This window comes from Triturus cristatus, chromosome 8 (genome assembly GCF_964204655.1).
Source record: "Triturus cristatus chromosome 8, aTriCri1.1, whole genome shotgun sequence".
NCBI lineage: Eukaryota > Metazoa > Chordata > Amphibia > Caudata > Salamandridae > Triturus > Triturus cristatus.
In genome coordinates, this window is record NC_140591.1 from 120,744,684 (window position 1) to 120,764,896 (window position 20,213).

The following is a 20,213-nucleotide window of genomic DNA, read 5'->3' on the forward strand; positions in this document are numbered from 1 at the left end:
CATGCACTGGGACAGGTACAGACTAATTTGCATGTAGCCAGGTTCTGAGCTGGGATGGTGCAGTGAGCTAAAAAACGGTGATGGATTAAAACCATGATCTCTTGACTTGGTAAGAGTATTCTGCATCATTCAGAAACTCTGTCCATCACCACCCCCTTTTTCCCAAATTGTTTTTATCCACACTCAGTGTGGGAGGGTATGCTCAGACGTGAGTCCCTTGCTCATGGCACCATCAGGATTCAGGCAAGCCGGGCCGACCAAGGCTGTGATGCCAGAAACCGGTCCCCGGAACTTTGTTTCCTTCCCAGTATAAGAATTGGCTTGGTAGTTTGGTTTGCCCTGTTCCCATCATGCACTGGGACAGGTACAGACTAATTTGCATGTAGCCAGGTTCTGAGCTGGGATGGTGCAGTGAGCTAAAAAACGGTGATGGATTAAAACCATGATCTCTTGACTTGGTAAGAGTATTCTGCATCATTCAGAAACTCTGTCCATCACCACCCCCTTTTTCCCAAATTGTTTTTATCCACACTCAGTGTGGTAGGGTATGCTCAGACGTGAGTCCCTTGCTCATTGCACCATCAGGATTCAGGCAAGCCGGGCCGACGAAGGCTGTGATGCCAGAAACCGGTCCCCGGAACTTTGTTTCCTTCCCAGTATAAGAATTGGCTTGGTAGTTTGGTTTGCCCTGTTCCCATCATGCACTGGGACAGGTACAGACTAATTTGCATGTAGCCAGGTTCTGAGCTGGGATGGTGCAGTGAGCTAAAAAACGGTGATGGATTAAAACCATGATCTCTTGACTTGGTAAGAGTATTCTGCATCATTCAGAAACTCTGTCCATCACCACCCCCTTTTTCCCAAATTGTTTTTATCCACACTCAGTGTGGGAGGGTATACTCAGACGTGAGTCCCTTGCTCATTGCACCATCAGGATTCAGGCAAGCCGGGCCGACGAAGGCTGTGATGCCAGAAACCGGTCCCCGGAACTTTGTTTCCTTCCCAGTATAAGAATTGGCTTGGTAGTTTGGTTTGCCCTGTTCCCATCATGCACTGGGACAGGTACAGACTAATTTGCATGTAGCCAGGTTCTGAGCTGGGATGGTGCAGTGAGCTAAAAAACGGTGATGGATTAAAACCATGATCTCTTGACTTGGTAAGAGTATTCTGCATCATTCAGAAACTCTGTCCATCACCACCCCCTTTTTCCCAAATTGTTTTTATCCACACTCAGTGTGGGAGGGTATGCTCAGACGTGAGTCCCTTGCTCATTGCACCATCAGGATTCAGGCAAGCCGGGCCGACGAAGGCTGTGATGCCAGAAACCGGTCCCCGGAACTTTGTTTCCTTCCCAGTATAAGAATTGGCTTGGTAGTTTGGTTTGCCCTGTTCCCATCATGCACTGGGACAGGTACAGACTAATTTGCATGTAGCCAGGTTCTGAGCTGGGATGGTGCAGTGAGCTAAAAAACGGTGATGGATTAAAACCATGATCTCTTGACTTGGTAAGAGTATTCTGCATCATTCAGAAACTCTGTCCATCACCACCCCCTTTTTCCCAAATTGTTTTTATCCACACTCAGTGTGGGAGGGTATGCTCAGACGTGAGTCCCTTGCTCATTGCACCATCAGGATTCAGGCAAGCCGGGCCGACGAAGGCTGTGATGCCAGAAACCGGTCCCCGGAACTTTGTTTCCTTCCCAGTATAAGAATTGGCTTGGTAGTTTGGTTTGCCCTGTTCCCATCATGCACTGGGACAGGTACAGACTAATTTGCATGTAGCCAGGTTCTGAGCTGGGATGGTGCAGTGAGCTAAAAAACGGTGATGGATTAAAACCATGATCTCTTGACTTGGTAAGAGTATTCTGCATCATTCAGAAACTCTGTCCATCACCACCCCCTTTTTCCCAAATTGTTTTTATCCACACTCAGTGTGGGAGGGTATGCTCAGACGTGAGTCCCTTGCTCATTGCACCATCAGGATTCAGGCAAGCCGGGCCGACGAAGGCTGTGATGCCAGAAACCGGTCCCCGGAACTTTGTTTCTTTCCCAGAATAAGAATTGGCTTGGTAGTTTGGTTTGCCCTGTTCCCATCATGCACTGGGACAGGTACAGACTAATTTGCATGTAGCCAGGTTCTGAGCTGGGATGGTGCAGTGAGCTAAAAAATGGTGATGGATTAAAACCATGATCTCTTGACTTGGTAAGAGTATTCTGCATCATTCAGAAACTCTGTCCATCACCACCCCCTTTTTCCCAAATTGTTTTTATCCACACTCAGTGTGGGAGGGTATGCTCAGACGTGAGTCCCTTGCTCATGGCACCATCAGGATTCAGGCAAGCCGGGCCGACGAAGGCTGTGATGCCAGAAACCGGTCCCCGGAGCTTTGTTTCCTTCCCAGTATAAGAATTGGCTTGGTAGTTTGGTTTGCCCTGTTCCCATCATGCACTGGGACAGGTACAGACTAATTTGCATGTAGCCAGGTTCTGAGCTGGGATGGTGCAGTGAGCTAAAAAACGGTGATGGATTAAAACCATGATCTCTTGACTTGGTAAGAGTATTCTGCATCATTCAGAAACTCTGTCCATCACCACCCCCTTTTTCCCAAATTGTTTTTATCCACACTCAGTGTGGTAGGGTATGCTCAGACGTGAGTCCCTTGCTCATTGCACCATCAGGATTCAGGCAAGCCGGGCCGACGAAGGCTGTGATGCCAGAAACCGGTCCCCGGAACTTTGTTTCCTTCCCAGTATAAGAATTGGCTTGGTAGTTTGGTTTGCCCTGTTCCCATCATGCACTGGGACAGGTACAGACTAATTTGCATGTAGCCAGGTTCTGAGCTGGGATGGTGCAGTGAGCTAAAAAACGGTGATGGATTAAAACCATGATCTCTTGACTTGGTAAGAGTATTCTGCATCATTCAGAAACTCTGTCCATCACCACCCCCTTTTTCCCAAATTGTTTTTATCCACACTCAGTGTGGGAGGGTATACTCAGACGTGAGTCCCTTGCTCATTGCACCATCAGGATTCAGGCAAGCCGGGCCGACGAAGGCTGTGATGCCAGAAACCGGTCCCCGGAACTTTGTTTCCTTCCCAGTATAAGAATTGGCTTGGTAGTTTGGTTTGCCCTGTTCCCATCATGCACTGGGACAGGTACAGACTAATTTGCATGTAGCCAGGTTCTGAGCTGGGATGGTGCAGTGAGCTAAAAAACGGTGATGGATTAAAACCATGATCTCTTGACTTGGTAAGAGTATTCTGCATCATTCAGAAACTCTGTCCATCACCACCCCCTTTTTCCCAAATTGTTTTTATCCACACTCAGTGTGGGAGGGTATGCTCAGACGTGAGTCCCTTGCTCATTGCACCATCAGGATTCAGGCAAGCCGGGCCGACGAAGGCTGTGATGCCAGAAACCGGTCCCCGGAACTTTGTTTCCTTCCCAGTATAAGAATTGGCTTGGTAGTTTGGTTTGCCCTGTTCCCATCATGCACTGGGACAGGTACAGACTAATTTGCATGTAGCCAGGTTCTGAGCTGGGATGGTGCAGTGAGCTAAAAAACGGTGATGGATTAAAACCATGATCTCTTGACTTGGTAAGAGTATTCTGCATCATTCAGAAACTCTGTCCATCACCACCCCCTTTTTCCCAAATTGTTTTTATCCACACTCAGTGTGGGAGGGTATGCTCAGACGTGAGTCCCTTGCTCATTGCACCATCAGGATTCAGGCAAGCCAGGCCGACGAAGGCTGTGATGCCAGAAACCGGTCCCCGGAACTTTGTTTCCTTCCCAGTATAAGAATTGGCTTGGTAGTTTGGTTTGCCCTGTTCCCATCATGCACTGGGACAGGTACAGACTAATTTGCATGTAGCCAGGTTCTGAGCTGGGATGGTGCAGTGAGCTAAAAAACGGTGATGGATTAAAACCATGATCTCTTGACTTGGTAAGAGTATTCTGCATCATTCAGAAACTCTGTCCATCACCACCCCCTTTTTCCCAAATTGTTTTTATCCACACTCAGTGTGGGAGGGTATGCTCAGACGTGAGTCCCTTGCTCATTGCACCATCAGGATTCAGGCAAGCCGGGCCGACGAAGGCTGTGATGCCAGAAACCGGTCCCCGGAACTTTGTTTCTTTCCCAGAATAAGAATTGGCTTGGTAGTTTGGTTTGCCCTGTTCCCATCATGCACTGGGACAGGTACAGACTAATTTGCATGTAGCCAGGTTCTGAGCTGGGATGGTGCAGTGAGCTAAAAAATGGTGATGGATTAAAACCATGATCTCTTGACTTGGTAAGAGTATTCTGCATCATTCAGAAACTCTGTCCATCACCACCCCCTTTTTCCCAAATTGTTTTTATCCACACTCAGTGTGGGAGGGTATGCTCAGACGTGAGTCCCTTGCTCATTGCACCATCAGGATTCAGGCAAGCCGGGCCGACGAAGGCTGTGATGCCAGAAACCGGTCCCCGGAACTTTGTTTCCTTCCCAGTATAAGAATTGGCTTGGTAGTTTGGTTTGCCCTGTTCCCATCATGCACTGGGACAGGTACAGACTAATTTGCATGTAGCCAGGTTCTGAGCTGGGATGGTGCAGTGAGCTAAAAAACGGTGATGGATTAAAACCATGATCTCTTGACTTGGTAAGAGTATTCTGCATCATTCAGAAACTCTGTCCATCACCACCCCCTTTTTCCCAAATTGTTTTTATCCACACTCAGTGTGGGAGGGTATGCTCAGACGTGAGTCCCTTGCTCATTGCACCATCAGGATTCAGGCAAGCCGGGCCGACGAAGGCTGTGATGCCAGAAACCGGTCCCCGGAACTTTGTTTCCTTCCCAGTATAAGAATTGGCTTGGTAGTTTGGTTTGCCCTGTTCCCATCATGCACTGGGACAGGTACAGACTAATTTGCATGTAGCCAGGTTCTGAGCTGGGATGGTGCAGTGAGCTAAAAAACGGTGATGGATTAAAACCATGATCTCTTGACTTGGTAAGAGTATTCTGCATCATTCAGAAACTCTGTCCATCACCACCCCCTTTTTCCCAAATTGTTTTTATCCACACTCAGTGTGGGAGGGTATGCTCAGACGTGAGTCCCTTGCTCATTGCACCATCAGGATTCAGGCAAGCCGGGCCGACGAAGGCTGTGATGCCAGAAACCGGTCCCCGGAACTTTGTTTCTTTCCCAGTATAAGAATTGGCTTGGTAGTTTGGTTTGCCCTGTTCCCATCATGCACTGGGACAGGTACAGACTAATTTGCATGTAGCCAGGTTCTGAGCTGGGATGGTGCAGTGAGCTAAAAAATGGTGATGGATTAAAACCATGATCTCTTGACTTGGTAAGAGTATTCTGCATCATTCAGAAACTCTGTCCATCACCACCCCCTTTTTCCCAAATTGTTTTTATCCACACTCAGTGTGGGAGGGTATGCTCAGACGTGAGTCCCTTGCTCATTGCACCATCAGGATTCAGGCAAGCCGGGCCGACGAAGGCTGTGATGCCAGAAACCGGTCCCCGGAACTTTGTTTCCTTCCCAGTATAAGAATTGGCTTGGTAGTTTGGTTTGCCCTGTTCCCATCATGCACTGGGACAGGTACAGACTAATTTGCATGTAGCCAGGTTCTGAGCTGGGATGGTGCAGTGAGCTAAAAAACAGTGATGGATTAAAACCATGATCTCTTGACTTGGTAAGAGTATTCTGCATCATTCAGAAACTCTGTCCATCACCACCCCCTTTTTCCCAAATTGTTTTTATCCGCACTCAGTGTGGGAGGGTATGCTCAGACGTGAGTCCCTTCCTCATTGCACCATCAGGATTCAGGCAAGCCGGGCCGACGAAGGCTGTGATGCCAGAAACCGGTCCCCGGAACTTTGTTTCCTTCCCAGTATAAAAATTGGCTTGGTAGTTTGGTTTGCCCTGTTCCCATCATGCACTGGGACAGGTACAGACTAATTTGCATGTAGCCAGGTTCTGAGCTGGGATGGTGCAGTGAGCTAAAAAACGGTGATGGATTAAAACCATGATCTCTTGACTTGGTAAGAGTATTCTGCATCATTCAGAAACTCTGTCCATCACCACCCCCTTTTTCCCAAATTATATAATCATCCAGGCACTACCCATGCAGTCATGCAATTACCCAGGTGCTACACATGCTCTCACCCAAACACTATCCATAAACTCATGCAATCACCCTCATACTACCCATACACTCATTGTACAATCCAGGCGGTACCCATACAGCAATCCAATCACCTTGGCAGTACCAGTACACTCATCCAGGCACTGTCCTTGCATGTATCCAATCACCCAGGCACTACCCATGCACTCATCCAATCACCAAGGCACAACTCATGCACTCAACCAATCATCCAGGCACTACCTATGCAATCATAGAATTACCCAGGCACTATCCATGCACTCTTCCAACCACCCAAACTCTATGCATGCACTTATGCAATCACACTGGTACCACCCATACACTCATTGTATCACCCAGGTAGTATTCATGCACTCATCCAATCACTACCCATGCACTCATCCAATCACCCTGGTACTACCCATATACTCATCCAATCACCCAGGCACTAGCCATGTACTTATCCAATCATCCAGGCACTACCCATGCAGTCATACACTCAATTACTACCCAGGCAGTACCCATACACTCATCCAATCACCCTGGTACTACCAGTACACTCTTCGAATTATCCTGGCACTACCTATACCCTCATCCAATCACCCAGGCATCCTTTCATCCAGACACTGCCTATACAGTCATCAAATCAACCAGGCACTACTCATGCACTCACCTAATCACCCTGGCACTACCAACACACTCATCCAGTCTCCCAGACACTTCCCATGTACTTATCCAATCACCAAGGCACTACACATACAGACATACAATTACCCAGGCACTGCCCATGCACTCATCCAATCATCCAGGTACAATTCACGTTCTCATCCAATCACTCTATAAAACATATACACTCATCCAATCATGGAGGCACTATCCATACAGCCATGCAATCACTAGACACTACTTATACACTCATCCAATCAACCAGGCAGTACCTACCACTCATCCAATTAACCTGGCACTACCCATACACTTGTCCAATCACCCAAGCAATAGCCATGCAATCATGCAATCATCCAGGCACTAGTCATGCTCTCATACAATCAGCCAGGCACTACCGATGCTTTCTTCCAAACACCCAGGGACTACCCAGACACTCATCCAATCATCTAGGTACTACCCATCCCCTTACCCAATCACCCAGGCACTACCCATGCACTCATTCAATCATCTTAGTCCTGCACATACACTCATCTAGATACTGCCCAGTCATCCAATCAACCAGGGAGTACCCATGCTCTCATCCAGTCAACCAGGCACTACTTATGCACTCATTGAATCACCCTCACACTACCCATACACTCATCCAATCAAGGAGACACTACCCATGCAGTCATTCAATCATCCAGGCAGTACCCATGCACTCATCCAATCACTCGGGATCAGGATTTTGTCTTAATTTAGGATTTTGTCTTAAGTTAAACTTAAGTTTGTCTTAAGTTTTGGTCTTAAGACAAAATCCTAACTTGTGATAAAATCCTAACTTAAGACAAAATCCTAACTTTACTACTACGAAATGCCTTCTGTAAATACCAAAAGTAGTATGTTTAGGATTTTGTCTCAGATTAGTTCTGTGAATCAGCCCCAGTGTCATCTAATTACCCAAGCAGTACCAATGTGCTCATCCAATCAATCAAGTACAATCCATGCAGACATACATTTACCCATGCACTACCCATAGACTGACAGAATCACACAGACACTACTCTTGCACTCATTCTTTCCTCCACTCACCACTTATGCATTCATTCAATCATCCATGCAGTACTCATGTACTCATTCAAACATCCATGCAGCACTCTGCACTTATCCATTCATTCATTCATTCATTCAACTTATCTTTTTTTTTAACCAGTAAAGGCATTTCTGAAAAGAACCTTTTTTTCCTTTTTCAGGACTGCTTTTTTATTTTTTGGGATTTTTTTCAAAAAAATGGCCACCAAAAGAACATAATTAAGACCTGTGATTAAAAAATTGTGATTGAAGTGCTGCAATGAAAAAATGTTAAAAATGAAAAGTATGGTTTTTCACATTTTGCAAAATTATATCTGGAGAGTGTCACTCCAGCTGCTACAATGGTTTTACAGTTCATGCAGAAGGTAGCAAAACAAAACAGCATCTCTTTTCCACTTCAGGTGGAACGTTGTCGCCAACAGCAAGGGCTTGAGGTCTGGAGGCTGATGATCCCTCTCCTTCTCTTTCTCTCTCTCTCTCTCTCTCTCTGTGTCTCTCTCTCTCTCTCTCTGTGCAATTTTAAAGGGCCTCTTGTGAAATGTCTTGAAATGATACAACATGTTTGTTGTACCACATGAATATGTATTTGCTGTGCCTCCAGATAATATCTTCTCACACAAGCTGCACCTCAACAATTTAGCTATGGTCTTTGATTCAACTCATGGAATTGTGAAAAAATCCAAGCTATGCTTTGTTTTTTCATTGGTGGTTTTTCATCTGAAGATTCTTCTTGTGCAGCTTGGACCTTTGGCTCTTTAACAACTTAAACCACCTGAAGATCTTCGTTTAGTTTTTCAAATGCCATTTTATTTTTCTGAAAATTGCCAAAAACTGGAAAAAAACAGCACAATTAGTAATAACAATTTGAGGCAGCTCCTAAAATGAAACAGCCGGTACCTGGAAAATTCAAGAAGAGAAAATGGGTGTGTACTTCCTTTCATAAAGGAAACTCTGCATACCGATGAAATATATTTATTTTTAAATCATGTGCTATTTGCGAGTGTTGTCGCAACGTTCAGGTTCACAGCAAAAACAAAAAGTTATTTTTTTAAAGTGCTCTTTTTGAAAAACTGCCTAGACAAAATAAAGTTAAAACAATATATTACTGAACAGATACAGTCAAACTTTATATTAATATGCTTATATATGTGTTTCCCACTTTGTCGAACACACGTGGTAGTCGCGACTATCGAAGTCCCCACAACTTCCTGTGTCACCACGAATGACGATGATGTATTTAAAAACTACTTTTTATACATAAATATCTTACTAAACAGCTAGAGTCAAACTTAATAAAAACATGTCTATATATGTGTTTTGCACTTTGTCAAAAGTATGCAGTAGTCGCTACTAACGAAGTCATTGCAACTTACGGTGTCATTGCAAAGGAGAAAATTGCATTTCAAATCTACTTTTTTTGACAAATACATACAAAAGAGAAACTTTAATCAATAAGCTATTAAACAACTAGTAGTAAACTTATTAAAAAATGTGTCTATATAAGTATTTTGCACGTGGTAGTTGTGACTAACAAAGTCACTGCGTCTTCCGGTATCAACATGAACAAGGGAGATGTATTTAAGGACTACTTTTTTGGACAAATACATACAAAACAGAATATTACATTAATCTCTTACTAGACAGCTAGAATCAAACTTAGTAAAATATATGTCTATATCTGTTTTTTGCACTGTGTCACGAGCAAGCGGTACTCGCGAATAACAACGTTATTGCGACTCCCAGTGTCATCCCAACTGAGGAAAATGCATTTCAAATCTAATTCTTTAGACAGATACATACAAATGACAAACTTAAAACAATATCTTACTACACAGCTAAAGTCAAACTTAATGTAAAATATGTCTATGTATGTGTTTTACACTCTGTCAAAAACATGCTGTAGTCATGTCTACCAACGTCATTGCGATGTCCGGAGTAGCCGCGAACAAGAAAAATACATTTCAGATGTACTTTTTTCGAGAAATATATACAAAAGGGAAAGTTAAATCAATATCTCACTAAACAGCTAGACTCAAAGTTTATATAAAATATATTTATATATGTGTTCTACATTTTGTCAAAAACACGCGGTATATACACTATTTCCAAGACGATTGCAACATCATAGCAAACACCACTAATATCTTGAATAAATATGGTACTTTTTAAAAAACAGATGACAAATACAACAATACGTGGTGCACTCATACTGATGTTATACTTAATATCTAATTATGGAGAAAAAATATGACGTTATATGTCAATGTCAATGTCAGATATTTTTATATAGCGCGCATATCACCAAACGGTCTCAGGGCGCATTGCAGCCAAAGACAGAGGAAAGTATATCAACTGTAAGCTCCGCCTAAATTAAAGGGCAAAAAGCCAGGTCTTAAGCTTTCTACAGAAGAGTAGATGGTTAGTTATAGAAGTTAGTTCCACAGGGAGTTGATTCCACAGAAAAGGAGCAAGATAGGAAAAGGATCGACCTCCATTACGTACCGTACGGATACGTGGCTGGACAAGAGAAAATCTAGAACTAGATCGCAGAGAGCGTTCGGGGACATACCATCGGAGCTTCATAACAAGATACAGTGGACCAGTTCCATACATTACCTTGTGGGCAAGACTAAGAATTTTAAAACGCCCGCTTTGGCGAACAGGTAACCAATGCAGAGTTTTGAGAGTAGGGGCAGAGGGGGACCGAGGAGGAAGATCAAGAACCAGTCTGGCGGCCGTGTTTTGTAGTATCTGAAGTTTACAAAGCAGATCATGGTTAAGCCCAGGGAATAGGGCATTGCCATAGTCCAAGCGGCTAATTATGAGACCCTGAACCAGAGGTTTCCTTGCTTCCGGGGGTAGCCACTTGAAAATCTTCCGCAGCATTCGCATAATCCCGAAGCAGGCCCCAAGCACCTGATTTATATGGGTCCTCAAGGACAAAGACTTGTCAATCATGATGCTGAGATTACGCACTGATTGCTTAGGTTGCGTACAGATGCCCAGCCCTCCGGCCACCAATCACTGGACCAGAGCTGTTCTGCTTTTCCGAATAGAATAACCTCTGTCTTGCTACCATTTAGTTGAAGCTTATTCTCATTCATCCAGTCCTTAATACGGATCAGACAGTTATAGATATGAAATAGAATACAAATTAAACCTGAGAAATTCACTGAAAAAAGCAAAGGTTACAGTGACGTAATGGTTAGGAAATAGATTTTGAAAAACCAAAGAAATTCACTGGAAAAAAACAAAGGTTACAGGGATGTTATAGTTAGGAAATAGATTTTTTTTTTAAACTAGTAATTCACTGAAAAAAACAAAGATTACAGGGACATTATAGTTAGGCTTACATTTCACTTGTAAAAAACCAGAGCAATTCAGTTGATATAGTTAGCTAAGCTAACTATAACTCATGCCCGCCTGAAATACACTGCCTATGACCCCACATTTTATATCACTCATGACATGGTCAGTGACATCACTAATGACATCACTGATGATATCTCAAATTACATCACTGGTGACAACATCCACAGATTCATGGCCACTCCCACTCACACACCCATAGAACCTTTTATGCACCCACTCACACACTACTATTCACAAATCCATTCATACAGCCATACCAGTACTTATAAACCCACTCACTGATTCATAGACCAACACACATATCCTCTCACTCACCCAGACAGTTATGCATACACACACTCAGTAACCACTACAGCCGCTGACATATCCACTCATACACCCATACAGGCACTCACAGTCTGAGCCAGACATGCATACAGTCAATCACAGAGCCACTTAATCACCCATAGAGCTACACACTCACTTACTTACTGATACAAAAACGAACAAATGCCACTAACCCATACAGCTCCTCCTACATTCACTTGCCCACACAGTCACTCGTTTACCACATCATTCGCCTATACTGCTTTTCACAAACCCAGGTACTCATCCATATACCACTGATGCATTCACTTACTTACCCACACAGCAATACACACACTCACCCATACAGCTCCTCACACACACATTCACTAACCCAAACAGCCACTTACTCACCCACTCACTCAACCATACTGGCAGTCACAAATCATCTTACAAACCCACATGGACTCTCATACATCCATACAGGTATTCAGACAACCAATCACTTATCCATACAGCCATTCTAATACCTTCTCACACACCATACAGCCACTTAGACACAACTAACAGACTGATACAAACATTCACATAACCAGTCACATACCCATACATTCACTGAGACAACTAATCACTCACTTATACAGTCAGCCATGCCCTCAGTGAATTATTCATACAGGCACTCATGCACACACTGATTCACCAATACACCTTGGTATAAATACTTCACACTCATAAACATTTTACAAACATTCACAGTCACTGGATGATGTCATCAGTGATGTTATCAGTGATGTCATCAGTGATGTCACTGACCATGTCATGAGTGATGTAATATGTGAGGTCATAAACAGTGCATTGAGGGGGCAGAAGTTATAGTTAGCTAAGCTAACTATAACTGCTGAATTTGCTGGTTTTGTATGTGTGAAATGTCAGCCTTGCTATAAAGCCCCTGCAACATTTTTTTCAGTCAATTTGTAAGGTTTTTTAAATGCTAATTCCTAACTATAACATCCCTGTAACCTTTGATTTTTTCAGTCTGGATTAAACGCTGCATAGCAGCCTAGCAACCAATGCCCAGCTGTTCTTGTGTCTGTCCTGGCTGCGTCACTACATTTCATTTGCTGTTTTTAACCTGGCAACCTCCAGCTGTAAGTCTGTGAGTCCGGTGCCAGTTTCTTCTCACTTTCCAGCCGTTCCGCCAATGCTTTCTAAACATCTCCCCCTACTCCCAGGTTGCCACATCATGGTAATGATAACGTTCTACTCAAACCAGGTTTGCGCCTGTCGTTGTTTATTCGGCGTATCGGTGATACGCACATCCCTTTTGTTGCATATTCACAACGAGCTGCACCTTCTTCACACAGTATGTACCGGTGATAAACACACCACAATGAACAGTTGGATAATAATTCTCGCACCTTGTGCAGGTCGGTGACGCGCACACCATGTTTACTCGTGTCACACGTTTTCTGGTAACTTTCTCTTTTTCACAACAACTATGCCAGCATGTTGCGTGCAACTTCAGTGACACTCTCACTGTGTTGATCTTTTATTGAGATTTAGAGCTGTTCACTCTCTGTATAAGTGTTACTACACACATTAATTCTGGTTTATATCGTTGTAGTCCTTTAATCCCGCCAATATGCAATAGTCAGTTTTATCCCCTCCTCCATTTCTATTGGCTCCAGGGAATCCCCCTCTGGAGTGGGAATTATGGTTAGAAGGATTGAGGCTTACCTTGAAGCCATTGAAGCAGAAGTTTTCATTCATAAGAAAACATTTGCTTTATTGAGCCATTCTTTGGGCACTGAAGGGAGTTAAGTTTTAAAGCACTTATCTCCAGCTGTAGTTGGGTGAGGGCGATGCAGTGGATGAATATGCCTCTACCATAAAAATGATGGATGCCAGGTTTACAGAGAAGCTTAACATCTTTATGAAGACTCACAGGTTCTACATGAGGAAGCACTTGCCGGGCGAACCAGTAGAAGCTTTCATGAGTGATCTTAGAGTCCTAGCAGTGACATGTGACTATAGAACTTTTGAGGATGAATTGTTAATGGACCGATTAGCTGAGAAAACTAATAGCAAAAAGTATTCAAGAAAAGCTATTGTTGACTGAGAACTTAACCTTGGGCAAAGCATTAGAAATAGCTAAAAATGTAGAGACTACATACATGTACATGGACCAGTTGGCCTTAGAAACTAAAGTGCACGCAGTTACGGTGAAGAATGTAGTGAAAAAAGGGAAAGGAAAAGTGAGACACAGAGAACATTAGAGTATTACAGATGTTGCAGCAGAAGTCATTTGGGAAATGCTTCTTTCTGTCCCAAATCTGATAAGCATTGCGAGAAATGGAAAAGAGGGGTAATTTTGAAAAGGTGTGCAAATGTAAGCCAGTACAACCTACAACTAAAAAGGTTCTATCAGTTGATAGCATATCTGAGGTGGATTCTGATCCTGACAGTGAGGAAGGAAATCTGGTCATGATGGTGTTGAATGCTTGTGAATCGAGTTTTGTGGGGAAGTTGAATGATTTGAGTGATTCTCACAAAACCACTGATTTCATAAATAAGGCTGATAATCCAGAGGTCTTGAAGCTTGTTTGCACAAGTGTCAGGCGACCATTTTTTTCATATCGGTGCAGATGGTAAAATATTTCCATGATGGCCGACTCTAGTTCATTTTTCACTCTCTTTGGTACCAAAAAGTGGACTAGGTTAGTCAACATTCCCTTGAAAAAATCCCTGATTAAACCCGTAGCTTATGGGGGTAAACCCATTTAGGTATTCCGGAATTTGAATGTGTGTTAACATTTACGGGACATTCCACTCCTGCCACTGTGAATGTGGCAAACAATAGATCTTCTCTTCTGGGATGGTTGGAGCAGAAAATCTGGGCATCATTTTTGACCCAAACAGTTCAGAGCAGGTTCTGCTCAAAGAGGACAAAAAATCTGTCTGGGCTGTGGGGGTACAGGATTGGAAAGCATCTTTTCCAGAAGTCTTTAGGAAGAATCTTGGAAAAATTAAGGGATTTCCATATCTTATCATTTTTAAGCAAGAAGTTCAACCTGTGGTTTTAAAAGCCAGATGTGTTCCATTTGCCATGTGGAAGAAGTTGTCTCTGGAATTGGAATCTCTTTGTCAGCAGGGTGTCATTGAGCCCATTGAGAGCTCTGAATGGTTGTCCCCTGTGGTTTTGGCCAGGAAGGAGAATGGTGCTCTTTGAATGTGCATTGACTTGAGGGATCTAATTGAGAGAATATGGGTCGACAGTCATCCCCTACCTAACATTACGGAGATGCTAGGTTGATTAAAGGGGGCAATCATTTTCACCACCTTAGATATATCCTCCGCATATCACCAGATCACTCTCAAGAAAAAAAGTCAGCAGCTTACAGCCTTTGTGACTCCTTCCGCTGCTTATAGATTTATGAAAATGCCCATTGGTCTTGCATTGGCTTCTGCGGTATTTTAGAGGGTCATGGAGGCGATGTGTTTTGGTGTTCCCAATGTGAAGTGTTTTGAGGATGACATTTTGGTGTATGGTAAGAATGTGGAATGTTATGACAAGACTTTGGCCACTGTAGTATCTATCTTAACTGAAAGGGGCATTACATTAAAAGCAGAGAAGTGCAAGTTTGCAGTGGACCATGTGGATTACCTGGGATATAAGTTGTCTGCTCGGGGGTGGAACCGAAGGAGGATATATTAATGGCCATAAAGACTTCCCCACACCACAAAATAAGGACCAGCTCTTGTTGTTTTTCGGCATGTTGGAAGTTTGTGCTAACTGTAGTGATAAGACACAATATCGGATACTGATGAAGAAAACACAGCAGTTTGTGTGGTCTTCAGAGAAAGAGCTTGAATTCCAGCAAATAAAACTGGATTTAATTTGTGCCATTCCCCTGCAACTTTTGATACACATAATATTTCTATTGTCGTCACAGATGCAAGTGAGCATAGGTTGGGTGCAGTGTTACTCCTAAAAAAAGAGGGAAAGGAAGAAGTGGTGGCTTTTGGTCTCACACGTTAAGAGGTGCGAAGTGCACTTACTCTGTGATAGAGCATGAAGCCCTGGCTTGTATGTGGGGTGTGGGTCATTTTAGGCAATACTTATGGGGTTCAGAGTTTATCTGCATGGGTCACAAGCCTTCGATTAACGTATTTACCACGAAGGGGACCAGAAATGCCACTCCCAATATTGATAAATGGCACTTCGGGTTAATGGAGTTCCAGCTTCAATTGGAATATATTCCTGGCGCTAGGAATATTATTGCGGACTGTTTGTCTCAGGTGCCCCTCTCCAATGTGCAGGTAAGGGAGCCGGTGAATGATGGCTTCTGCGTCGTGGCCTCATTGGAGGAATCCAGTTTTGGTTGCACAATAGAGGAAGAGTGGAAAGTCGCTGTGCAAAAAAAGAAACTGTCTAAATGGTGGTTGGTATGTTGAGTAAGAGTTGGGTCCCTAAAGATAGGGCAGCCAGTTCTTTCAAACATGTCTTTCCATAGTTAAGTATCTATATGGGTGTCTTGAGAAGAATGGATTTGTTGGAGGTGCCTGTGGCATTGCAAAGCAAGATTTTGGCCTTAGCCAATGAGGGTCACGTGGGCATGAGAGCCAGGAAGAGGAGAATTATAGAAATATTTTGGTGGCCAGGCATGGATATGGGAGTTGAAAATTTTGTAAGAGACTGTGTAACTTGTGCGGTTAGTGACAAAATCCAAATCATGTTTCCTAGTCCAATTGAAGCAGTGCCTGTTCGGGGCAAACAATGGTTCAAGTTAGGTTTAAACATCATTGGACCCACGGATGTTTTGGATGAGCGCAACAGAAACTATTTAGTTGCTGTGGACTATGGCTCTAGGTGGCCTGAATGAAATTTTTGAAGTCCGACAGCACTGAGGAGGTGTTAGATTTTCTCTAGTCTTTATTTTTGAGAGGTGATCCAGTTGTACTGGCCACTGATAATGGGGTGCAATTTATGGCCAAAGAGTTCCAAGGGTTCATGCGTCATTGGGGCATCAACCACATTACCAGTTTGTTATATCATCACCGGAGTAAAGGTATGGTAGAACGCTGTAACAGGGTCATAAAGGACAGTATAAAGTTGTAAGTGGCAAATGGATTGGATTGTAAGAAGGAACTTGTAGACTTGCTGTGTGCTCTGCTCACTACACCCAGTGCCATTACCAAGGAGTCCCCTTTTGCTTTATTGAAAGGTAGAATGGCTGCCACCAAATTAGTAGGACCTTTGAATGTACCCAATGTGAATTGTGAATTGGTGATAGAAAATTGTGAAAAGTCCCAGAGCAAGTATGTGACCAAGGAGCCAAACAAATGGCGAAGACAAGCTCTTTTTAAAGCAGGAGATTGGGTCAAAGTGACATTGCCTGGTCTGGTTGCCAAGGGGCATTCAAAATGTTCCAGTCCCATGCAGATCATTGCTCTCGGAGGCAGATCTGTCAAGCTTTGTGATGGGAAATGGTGGAATAAGGAGTGGTTGCCCAAGCAGAGTTCTGACAGTGAGCAGGGAATGCGCACTACCATGAAATGAGACCTCCTGTTCAAGGATTACATGAGATATTAATGTGTGCATTGTTTGGTTTTTGTGTCTGCTTTCTTGCCATGCCTTAGTTGCCAAATGTTTATCGTGAACACCCTTCACCAGTGTTGTGTTGTAAGCTTTTATGTTATTTATTTTTATTTTTTCACTTATTTACCTTTTCTATGAGGGAAGGGATGTGTTTGTTTCTGCTGTATTATTGTGATGCACATGCTACCATGACAACAGGTTCTATGTTAGAAGGGCGGCATGTGGAATGGTCAGGTGTTTTAGCAGTTGGTTTCTGCTGCCTGCTCTGACCTATCCTGTACCTGTGTACTAAATAAAACAAGGAGTTATCTTACCTGCATCGACCTTCACGTCCTCCTTTCAGCCAGACATAAGGAATTACTTGTGCTGAGGCCTCAAATGAGACACTGAATTATACATATTGCATTCTACATCCCTGTTTATGCAAGATAAACCATGAAGGCACTATTAAATCTTTTGATGATAATGTTAAACTGAAAATGTTTATTCAGAACATTATATCACTTTAAATGAAGACTAATGCTCAGAAGTCTTAAGCTGTTTTTTGTGTTTTGATCTTTTCCTATGCTGAAGTTTTCTTCTTTTTTATCTTTATTTTATTTCTTCTTTCTCTGCTGTTAATCTTGCCATGCTGTTGGCATGTCTCATACTCCTCTTCATTAGTTGTCTTCTTTCCCCGGATCACGTCTGGAGGGGTTTCGCCCTCGCTGGGAAGCCGGCCGCGAAGGTGGGCGCCTGAGGCGTGTGCGAGCGGGCAGCCAGTGGGACACCACGGAGAGCCACACGCGGCACGCAGCCAGGCGCCCCGGGACGGGCCCGAAGGGGACCAGTCGCCAGGCCCCCTTCTCGGGGGGCCAGGCGAGCAGGCGGCATACCTCCGCGGCAGGACCCGGCCAGGGACCCTGCCACGGGTGCTCGGGGGGTCTGACCTTGTGGGGGGATGAAGGGGAAGCAGAGCTCACCCTGCGACGGCCCTAGCCGCGTCCCGGGGAAGCCCTGGGCAATTGACAATCGAGCAACCCTCAGACAGGCATAGCCCCGGGAGGAACCCGGGGCCGCAAGGTGTGTTCGAAGTGTCGATGATCAATGTGTTCTGCAATTCACACTAATTCTCGCAGCTAGCTGTGTTCTTCCTCGACGCGCGAGCCGAGTGATCCACCGCCAAGAGTCACAGGGAACTTTTCGAAAACTTCTTTTTCTTCTGTTTTCCTATGCATTTCCTTATCTCACTTTCTCTCTTCTTTTCCTCTATGTTCTTTTTGACTACTTTTATGATATTTGCTTTCTTTTGTTCCCCTGTTTTTATATCTTTTTTTGTATAATCAATGATTTTATTTTTTCTCCTTTCCCTTTTTTGCAGCTTGTTACCCTTGTACCTATATTCTTATCCCCATGTATCAAACATGTTTAATGTTGTCTTGTCGAACGTTCGTGGACTTGGCCAGCCGGTCAAACGACAAAAGGTACTATCTCACTTATCTAAAGTTAATTCTCAAATTGCCTTGCTACAGGAATCACATTTTAATGTTTCTGAATCTGTTAAATTGAAGAGCCAGTGGGTTGGTCAGATATTTTTCTCTGCAGCAGTTCATCATAAAGGGGCTTTTGCTATTCCCTGCCATAAAACATTGAGACTACAAGTTGTATCTACTAAATATGACACTACCAGAAGATTTAGTGTTCCTCAATGTTGTTTTAGACAACATGCATATTAACTTAATTAATGTTGATGGCCCTGTTAAATCTAACCCTTATTTAAATAAAATTAAAACTTGCTAATGTCTTTACCCCTAATAATATTAATGTTTGGTGACTTCAACCAATTTTTGGACTCTTTAGCAGATAGGAAGTCAAAACGTAAGCTCAAACCAGATAAATCGCATAAAACATTCGAATCAGCAATTACTTCTGGATCATTATTTAATGATTGGAAGACCTGCAAACCTGATAAAATTGAACTTCTCTTTATTCTTCCAATTTGCATAATACAATGTCCAGAATTGGCTATATTTTAGTTACTAAAGCACTACCTTCTAGCCTGCAATCTGCTGAAATTGGGTCTATTTTTATCTCTGATGATGCCCCGATACTGGCTTCATTAAATAGTTCTAATATTAACTCCAAAACTGGTAGATGGATATTCAAAGAGGCTATATTGTCAAATACTCAGTTTATTATAGCAGCTAATACTTTTATAAAATAATGTTTTCGTTTTAATAATTAAAAAGACATTTATATTGCCACTAATAGGATGCATTTAAAGATTCTTTTCTGGCTTCACTATGTCTTATACTGCCAGGGAAAAATGTGTTTGTGCTCAAAATGTGCTCCTTTTGCAACACCTTAAGACACTTAAGCCTACTTATTTTACTTACAATTCCTCATCAATGCTTCATGACTTGATTAAGGCTATACCAGAACAAATCATACTCACTACCGTTGATACAGATAATATTCTGCTTAAAATCAAATCTCAATTCCAAGGGGTCCAGAATAAAGCTGGTAAAATGCTTGCTAATTGTTTTAAAATAAAAGCAGAATGGAAGGATATTCGATGAATCAATAATCAAGTAACTAAGTCTATCTGAATATCGAACACTAAAATTTCTGACTCTTTGCCATCCTTCTATTAAAAAAACAATAGTGATGACAATACCGCATCTTCATTCAAAGTTCAGAAATATTTTGATGTTATCCCTCAACCACCCTCTCCTATAGATACCTTTGGCAAGCTAGGAGTTAATATTACACTCTAGTTGGTTTCAGATGCAATTAAGTCTTTGAAGAGGGCAAAAGCACCTGGTCCCAGTGGTTTCTCTATTGAAATCTTCTCATTCACGTTTCCTTTTTTTGCTTCTAAATTATTAGAATTTTTTAACTCTTATGTTTCTGATTCAAAGCTAGTGGCTCTTTTGGAAGCCTTAATAACCTTAATCCTAAAACAGATAGACCATAGATTTTATAAGAATTATATCCTATTTTAATTATCAAATACAATTGCAGGATCTTTGCCAAAATCTTAGCTTCATGTTTAGAGTCTGTTATTCCTCTTCCAGTAAAATCTGACCAATCTGGTA

The 20,213-nt window shown here is 42.9% G+C and overlaps 1 long non-coding RNA gene and 1 other non-coding gene across 2 annotated transcripts in view; both read right to left on the minus strand.

The window, feature by feature from the left end:
* LOC146801670 (uncharacterized) overlaps nucleotides 1-20,213 on the minus strand; it is a 399,120-nt gene that overhangs the window by 341,555 nt on the left and 37,352 nt on the right. The gene's annotated exons all lie outside the window — the stretch shown is intronic.
* Nucleotides 18,153-18,306, minus strand: LOC146801672 (5.8S ribosomal RNA). The gene has a single exon (XR_014968349.1). It is a non-coding gene; the product is annotated as a 5.8S ribosomal RNA (ribosomal RNA).